Source organism: Triticum dicoccoides, chromosome 6A (genome assembly GCF_002162155.2).
Source record: "Triticum dicoccoides isolate Atlit2015 ecotype Zavitan chromosome 6A, WEW_v2.0, whole genome shotgun sequence".
In the NCBI taxonomy this organism is placed as follows: Eukaryota; Viridiplantae; Streptophyta; class Magnoliopsida; order Poales; family Poaceae; genus Triticum; species Triticum dicoccoides.
Window position 1 is genome coordinate 142,894,190 of NC_041390.1, and position 8,938 is coordinate 142,903,127.

Sequence of the window (8,938 nt, forward strand, 5' to 3'; positions counted from 1 at the left end):
CAGTTCCGCTCAGGAAGGATTTGAACCACCATGTCTTAAATGTATTGAGCGTGACAACTCTACTTCTGTTGCTAGTTGTTCTACTGCTGCTACTATCGCAATATCTTCAAATGCTGATGTGCCAACTAACCCCTCTACTGAGGATGCCACTGCTATTCGTGATGAGAATGCTAGGTTGAAGACATTGCTTGAAACAGGGATGTTCAAAAGTCTCAAAGGGCAGCAGACACTATGTGATGTCCTCAAAAGGCAGATCCTGAACCGAAACCCTAGGAAAGAGGGTGTTGGGTTCGAAAGGAAAATGAATACTGATGGCTCTTACTGGAAACCTGAGCAGTACCCCAAAACCACATGGGTTGCTGCAAAGGGACCTTCAGTGGATCCATCCACCCTATCTGGCTTCACTTGTGCTAATCCCATTGTTATTGATGAATCCTTTGATGCAAACTATAAACTGTTTAAGAATCAGAAGGGTGAAGTGTTTGCCAAGTATATTGGTACTAACTGCAGGAATGGACCACCTATGAAGAAGGTCTGGGTGCCGAAAAGGTGTTTGGAGAATCTTCCTGTGAATGTCGTCATGACAACACAAGTGAAGAAGAAAAACCCCAGACCACAGGCTTCATACGGTCCAAAGGCTTCATATAGACAGAGGACTCACCTAAGTCGCACTAATGCAAATGTTTTGCAGGGAAGCCATACTCAGGCCTATGAATATGAGCGCTTTTCATCAAACCACCATGTTCATAAGACCAAGAACTATTCTTCTTATTCATATGAGTTCTATTGTCCACCTGCAAGATTTTTTGCTAGGGCTCCACAGCCAAAGTTCTCAGAGGCTGCACTTAGACTCATTGCTTCAAAGCCACCCTTGAAGATGTGGGTGGCTAAGAAAGCTTAACTCTCTTTTGTAGGGAAAGGTCTCCAGCCGAAAACCAAAATCGTCTGAAGCTATTGCTGGGGACCTTAAACATCTTGTAGGGCGCAAGATCAAATGCCGAAATGGTCTTATTATATATTTTGTTCCTGAGTCGCTTGCTACTTGCCCTATCAGTCCTAACCTCGATCTAAGCTTTCATAATCCACTTGCTCGTTAAATGTTTTTGTTTCACAATTCTCTTCGTGAAGCCTATCCCCCTAACTGCACTGTAGGGTACGACACCAGTTGCTTCAGAATGGATTATTGATAGTGGGTGTACTAATCACATGACTGGCAAGCGAAATCTTCTTATAGACTCAACCTTACGTCCATCTGACAAAAGTCACATCACATTTGCTGACACTGGTAAAAGTAAGGTATTGGGCCTAGGTAGAGTTGCAATCTCAAAGGATCAACACATGGATAAAGTCATGCTTGTTGAATCCCTTGGTTTCAACTTAATGTTTGTCTCAATGCTTTGCGATTTAAACATGATTGCGATGTTTGGAAAATATTGTTGCCTTGTTCTAATGGAATCTGACAAGTCTCTAGTGTTTGAAGGGTATCGGAAAGATGATTTGTACGTGGTAGATTTCTCAGCAGGACCACAACTATCCATATGTCTTCTAGCAAAAGCTTCAGAATGCTAGCTCTGGCATCGGAGGCTAGGGCATGCTGTCATGAGGAACTTGCACACTCTTGCAAGAAAGAAGCATGTCATAGGCATCGAAGGCGTCAAGTTCAAGAAGGGTCACTTATGCGGTGCATGTGAAGCAGGAAAGATGACGAGGGCCAAGCATCCCTCGAAGACAATCATGACAATGACTCAACCCTTCGAACTGCTACACATGGACCTCTTCGGTCCCACTCACTACTCAACTCTTACTACTACTGCTTGTCTCTATGGCTTTGTCATTGTTGATGATTATTCAAGATATACTTGGGTGCATATAATCCTCTACAAGACTGAAGTGCAGGATGTCTTCAAACGCTTCGCCAATCAAGCCATGAACAACTATGGCGTCAAGATAAAGCACATCCGAAGTGACAATGGCACTGAATTCAAGAACACTGGGCTAGATGCATATCTTGATACTTTGGGCATCACACATGAATTCTCAGCTCCGTACAGGCCACAGCAGAATGGCGTCGTCGAACGCAAGAACAGAACACTTATTGAGATGGCTCGGACGATGCTTGATGAATACAAGACTCCAAGAAAATTCTGGCCTGAAGCCATTGATACTGCATGCCATATCATCAACCGTATTTATCTTCACAAGCTTCTGAACAAGACATCCTATGAGCTCCTTACTGGCAAGAAGCCAAATGTCAGTTACTTCAGAGTATTTGGTGCCAGGTGCTGGATCAAGGATCCACATCACACTTTAAAATTTGCACCAAAAGCACATGAAGGTTTTATGCTTGGATATGGAAAGGATTCGCACTCCTCAGATTCTTCAACCTCTTTCACTATAAAGTGGTTGAAACTGTGGATGTGCGATTTGATGAGACTAACGGCTCGCAAAGAGAGCACCTGCCAACTGTGCTAGATGAAGTTCCATCCAGTGAATCAATCAAACTTATGGGAACTGGAGAAATCATACCATCTGATCCTCAGCCTGAAGAGGAACTTATCATCTCCGCACCTGATCAACCTGAAGACAATGCTCAGCCTGAAGAGAATCCTTCTAACGATGAAAATGATCAGCAAGAGTAGAATCTTCATCATGTACATCCTCGTGTTGCAAATGAAGTGCAGATTGAGAGAATAATTGATAGCATCAATGCACCAGGTCCACTCACTCGTTCAAGGGCAACACAACTAGCAAATTTCTGTGGACACTTCACATTCGTCTCAATATCTGAACCCAAGAAAGTTGATGAAGCCTTCATGGAACCTGAATGGATTCAAGCTATGCAAGAAGAGCTTCAACAGTTTGAGCTGAATAATGTATGGGAACTGGTTAAGAGTCCTGATCCTCGGAAGCACAATATAATAGGCACCAAATGGATATATCGCAACAAGCAAGATGAGCATGGTCAAGTTGTTAGAAACAAAGCTCGTCTCGTTGCTCAAGGATACACTCAACTTGAAGGGATTGACTTTGATGAAACATTTGCTCCTGTGGCTAGACTTGAAGCCATACGCATACTGATGGCCTATGCAAATCATCATAACATTCTTCTGCATCAAGTGGATGTGAAGAGCGCTTTTCTCAATGGCAAGATTGACGAAGAAGTGTATGTTGCACAACCGCCTGGCTTTGAAGATTCAAAACATCCTGATATGGTGTACAAGCTCAACAAGGCACTGTATGGCCTCAAACAAGCCCCTAGGGCTTGGTATGACACACTCAAAGACTTCCTACAGAGCAAAGGCTTCAAACTTGGTTCCCTCGACCCCACTCTCTTCATGAAGACATATGATGGTGAACTGTTTGTGTGCCAAATATATGTGGATGAAATTATCTTCGGCTACACCAATCAGAAATATACTGATGAGTTTGGATATATGATGCAAGAGCAATATCAGATGTCCATGATGGGAGAGATGAAGTTCTTCCTTGGTCTTCAAATATGTCAGTGTCAGATTTCGGGTTCCGGCAGACCCTTGAGGTTCGAACACTGGGGTGCGCGCGGAGATTTCGCCTCCTACCTACCTGCACCCCTCCGCCTCGCTAAGATCTGAGCTATGGAAAGAACAACACGAGAGACACAGGGTTTATACTGGTTCGGGCCACCGTTGTGGTGTAATACCCTACTCCAGTGTGTGGTGTGGTGGATTGCCTCTTGGGCTGATGATGATGAACGATACAAGGAACAACGGCCTCGCGAGGGTCTGTTCTTGGCTTGGGGGATGAACTGCTGGGAGGAGTTCAGTCACCCTTCTCTCTCTCTCTCTCTCCGATTGTCGATGCCCTAGTTCTTGATTCTCTCCTTCTTCTTCCTTCCTCGTTTTCTCTCTTCTCTCCTTCCTCTTTTTTCCGTCACATCCCCCTTGTTCTGTGGGTGGCTGGTCCTATTTATAGGGGCCCTGGTCCTCTTCCCAAATATCGAGAGGGAAGGGAGCTAACAATGGCGGGCTAATTTGAAGGGGGAAAGCTAGTACCAGCTATCCTGACAAAAGTAGTCTTCGCTTGCACAAAGCTCTGGTGGTGACGCCGTCTTGGGCTCCACGATGACCTCCGTCTTGCAGTCCTCCTGGTCTTGGTCTTGTTGCACCGAAATGGCAACCTTTGCCTGATGCCTCGGTACTCCACGGCTGCGCTTGCTCCCTTTGCACCAAAGAGGAAAGGAGGACGCTGCGCGGCCTGGCACCCGCCTGGCGCCTTTGGTCGTCATGGCTTGCGTCACGGGCACCTCGTGAGGTACCCCGCCTTGATCTCTCCACCTCCTCATGATCCAGCCTGATGAGGCCATGCCTGAGGAAGCTCTGCGTCGTCTGCCCCGCGAGGCTTGGCCCCTCGCGAGGGTCTTGGGTCTGTGTTGGTGAAGATGGGCTGTGCTGGGCCCCCCTTTGAGCCACGCCGCAGGCCGCAGGCAGGCAAGTCTGGGGACCCCCATTCCTAGAACGCCGACAGTAGCCCCCGGGCCCAAGGCGCACCCGGACTTGGCCGAGCAGGGAGGCGGAAGGGCGAGGGCGAAGTGCCGCGGGCCCTAATAGCCTGCGGCCTTGGGCGCCGCATGGCGGTTGATTGGACGTGGGCGTCTCCACTTCCCCATGGCGCCTCGACAACTGCACGGATTGGACAAGTCCCTGCATGCAAAGCGGGTCATGATTACCTGCGATCGTGAAGGTCGGCGGTTGGCCTTCGCCGGCTATAAGTACGGAACGGTGCGCGCCCTTCCAGTCCATCCCTTCTTGCTTCTCCTTCTTCCCGATCCTTGCTCCGTCTTGCTGCGATGGCTCCGATCCGCCGGTTCTTGACGGTAGAGAAGGGAAAGGCTCCCCGAGAGGAACCAGACCCGCTCCCGCTGAAGAAACGGCTCGTCCTCCGTGGCCCGGACGAGGGGGGCCATCAGGTGGTGTCGAGGCCTTGGTGCGAGCGGGCACCGCCGGGGTTCCCGCTTCCCTTGTACGCCCACATCAAGGGCCCTGAGGGAGCTGATGCTGATCGCCATGGGCGGCGCCGCCGTCAGCGCCGACGGGTCACGAAGGTGTGGGTCGTCCCCCCTGGGGTCCACACCGAGGGCTCCTCCCGAGAGCTCGTGCTCCACGTCGCCATGCCTCCTCAGTCTTGGATTCGCCTTCCTCCCTTCTTCGCCTCCATCGTCCCGCAGGGAGAGCCCCTGGAGCTTTGGCTGCAGCACGCCGGCTGCAGCACCCTCGCGACCGAGGTAGAGGTCGCGGTCGTTGCCCCAGGCGAGGTCTTCATGACTCGAGGCTGGAGCGAAATCGCTTGGGTTTGCAGGACAGGAGGCGCCTTCGCGATCCACTTGGAGTACGACGGTGCTTCGGTGATGTTCTTCAAGGTCTTCGATGCGAACGGGCGCCGGCTGGAGTGCTGCCCCGGGAGAGGTGGCCGGGACCCTGCTGCGGTGAGGACTGGGCCCGCCGACCGCTCCCTTGGCGGCTCCTCAGGCGGCGGAGGCGTCGGAGGTTCTAGCGACTCCGGCGAGCTCTTCGCAACTCCGGAGACAAGCGACGACAGCTACGAGCCCCCGAGCCGGCGCCGCTCCTAGAGCAGGGCGGGCTCGTCAGGCCACCGCCGACTCTGATCTGGATGGGGTTGGCGCCGGTGCTTGACGGCCCACTGTTGATGATGGCGTCTCTTGCAGGGGCGCGCGTAGTTAGTGTCCCTTTAGGATCTGTTCCCTGCGAGGAATCAAATACGCATCCCGTGGGGGCTTGTAAGGTGCCTGTGATCCTGTTTCGTTAATATAACCCTTGTCGTAGAATTGTGCGAGTTGCTCATTCCGTCTTGCTCAGTTCTCCCTTTCGAACCTCACGAGGGCTTGGTGCTCTGCGCCGACAGGTCCTAGTCCCAAGGCGGCTTCAGCCGTCGCTGGTATGCCAGGTCGCGATGCCGTGGTCAAGGCCAGGAGGTGAGCGACCCGGAGTCCGGTAAGAGCCCCTGAGTCGCGATGCTCAGGAGGTCCCCTTTGGCGCTCAAGCAGCCGTCGTTCGGTGAGAAAGGAGAGCAGCGTCGCTAACACGGGATTGCATTAGGTGCGGGGATGGTTCCACGGTAGCTGGCGCTTCCAGGTGGTGACTTATCTCGAGAATCAGGGGTCGCTCTCTGGTGTGTCGCCGGGTCCGTGCATCGGCAGGCGCGAGGTTGCTCGGCGAGGTCCTCGCGTGTCCCTTCCCTCTCGCCTTTGCTCCCCTTTCGGCTCTACGTCCTCGGGTCCCGGCCCTCGAGCGAGTCTCAGCCGTCGCTGGTATGCCAGGTCGCGATGCCGGGGACAAGGCCAGAGGGTGAGGGCTGGAGAGGCAGTAGGAGCCCTGAGTCGCGATGCTCAGGCACCCCCCCTTTAACATGCAAGCGGTTCGCGCGGATGAGGGTGAAGGAGACCCCGCAAGGGCCTCGCCTGACGCAGCTCCTTCAGGAGATCCTGTAGACCAATCATAGAAAAAACGAGGGGTTGCCATGACAATTGACAATCAGTCGTTTGTTGCTTCCGAGGGGTACGAGGCACTGAAGGCTTGACAAGGTGGCGCCGTGCGGGGCTGTCGCGGCCAGAGCTCAGTCGTTCAGGTTTATCGGTGTTGCAGGGATGGACCCATGCGCAAGCATCGTGCCGTTTGAGAGCAGTTCCGTCAGTTGGCGTCAGTTGAGCGGGCAGCTAGGTCGGCATGGAGAAGAAGAGGTGCCGTGGACCGGCATCAAATAATCAAGCATGGTGGGTATAACGCATAACCGGAAATAAATGCAAATGGGATACATGCCGCTGGGCCTGGCCCGAGCGACTTGGGGATGATGCAGCCCGAGGGACGCCCCCAACAAGGTAAGCTAACAACATGAAATAAAAGGGATACACGCCGTAGGGACGGACCCACGCGGCCTGGGAATAATGCAGCCCTGGGGGGAGCTCCCAGCTGGAAGTGAAACTTGAAAGATCTCACCTGATGACGTTGAGGACGAAGGGGTGTTGGTGTAGCAGACTCGGTAGGCTGTGGAAGCCGATCCTCACGAGCCCCCAGGCCCGGGGCCTCGGGAGGCTCTGGAGGTGCTGGCGTGTCACACCGTCGATGCGACTATAACTCCCACGTGTCGAGGCACGACTTAGAGACATAATCGCATTGAAGGCATATGTCGCAAGTTAGGCAATCTTCACAACATCCCATGTAATAAGATAATAAAAAGGGAGATAACATAGTTGGCTTACACTCGCCACGTCAATCAAGTGCATAAATAACATTACATCATCCAAACACTCATGGCCCGACTACGGCGCCAAAATAAAAGAGAACCCAACATGCGACACGGTCCCAATCACCCCCTACTGGGCACCACTACTGATCATCGGGAAAGGAAACATAGTATCGTTGAGAGTCTTCGTTGAACTCCCACTTGAGCTCATACGCGTCTCCTGGAGCAGAATCATCAGGCCCTGCATCTGGTGATATAGTAATCTGTGAGCCACAGGGACTCAGCAATCTCGCACCCTCGCGATCAAGACTATTTAAGCTTATAGGTAAGGCAAGGTAAAAATATGAGTGGAGCTGCAGCAAGCGACTAGCAAGTATGGTGGCTAACTTATTCGCAAAAGAGAGCGAGAAGAGGAGGCAAAGCACGAGCGAGAAGCTAGAGAACAACCTGCGCAAACATTACTCCAACACCGTGTCCACTTCCCGGACTCCGCCGAGAAGAGGCCATCACGGTAACACACTCGGTTGATTCATTTTAATTTATTAAGGTTCAAGTTATCTACAACCGGACATTAACAAATTCCCATCTGCCCATAACCGCGGGCACGGCTTTCGAAAGTTCAATCCCTGTAGGGGAGTCCCAACTTAGCCCATGACAAGCTCTCACGGTCAACGAAGGAATAGACCTCCTCCCAAGACATTCCGATCAGACTCGGTATCTCGGTAACTCAAGACACTTCGACGGGTTAAAACAAAACCAGCAACACCGCCCGAATGTGCCGACAAATCCCGATAGGAGCTGCACATATCTCTTTCTCAGGGCACACTCAAATGAGCAAGACGTCGGGTAGGCCAGCCCAGAGTTGCCCCTAGTAGCCCCGGACATCGCTCGGTTGGACCAACACTTAGAGGAGCACTGGCCCGGGGGGGTTAAAATAAGATGACCCTTGAGTCTGCAAAACCCAAGGGAAAGAAAAGGCTAGGTGGCGAATGGTAAGACCAATGTTGGGCATTGCTGGAAAAGCTTTAATCAAGGCGAACTATCAAGGGGTTCCCATTATAACCCAACCGCGTAAGGAACGCAAAAAACGGGAACATAACACCGATATGACGGAAACTAGGGCGGCAAGAGTGGAACAAAACACTAGGCGAGAGGCCGAGCCTTCCACCCTTTACCAATTATATAGATGCATTAAGATAACAAGGCAATATAATGATATCCCAACAAGTAAATAAAAGATGTTCCAACAAGGAACGGCCTCCAATCTTCACCTGCAACTAGCAACGCTATAAGAGGGGCTGAGCAAAGCGGTAACATAGCCAATCAACGGTTTGCTAGGACAATGGTGGGTTAGAGGTTTGACATGGCAATTTGGGAGGCTTGCAAGGAAGTGGTAGGCATCGTAGCAATGGCATAGCAACAGAGTGACCAAACTAGCATAGCAAAGATAGTAGTGATTTCGAGGGTAGGATCACCTTGCCTGCACAGTTGTCAGAGTTGACTGGATCCTCAAAAGCAAACTCAATGGGCTCCTCATTAGCGAACTCGTCTCCCGGCTCTACCCAAACAAGACAAACAAGCAACAAGGACACAATCAACCACGTGCAAACTCAAACAACACGATGCAAAGATGATATGCTATGCGGGATGCGATGCGGCATGCAAAATGCAAGATATAATAGGAAATGCATGAAGCTGGCCT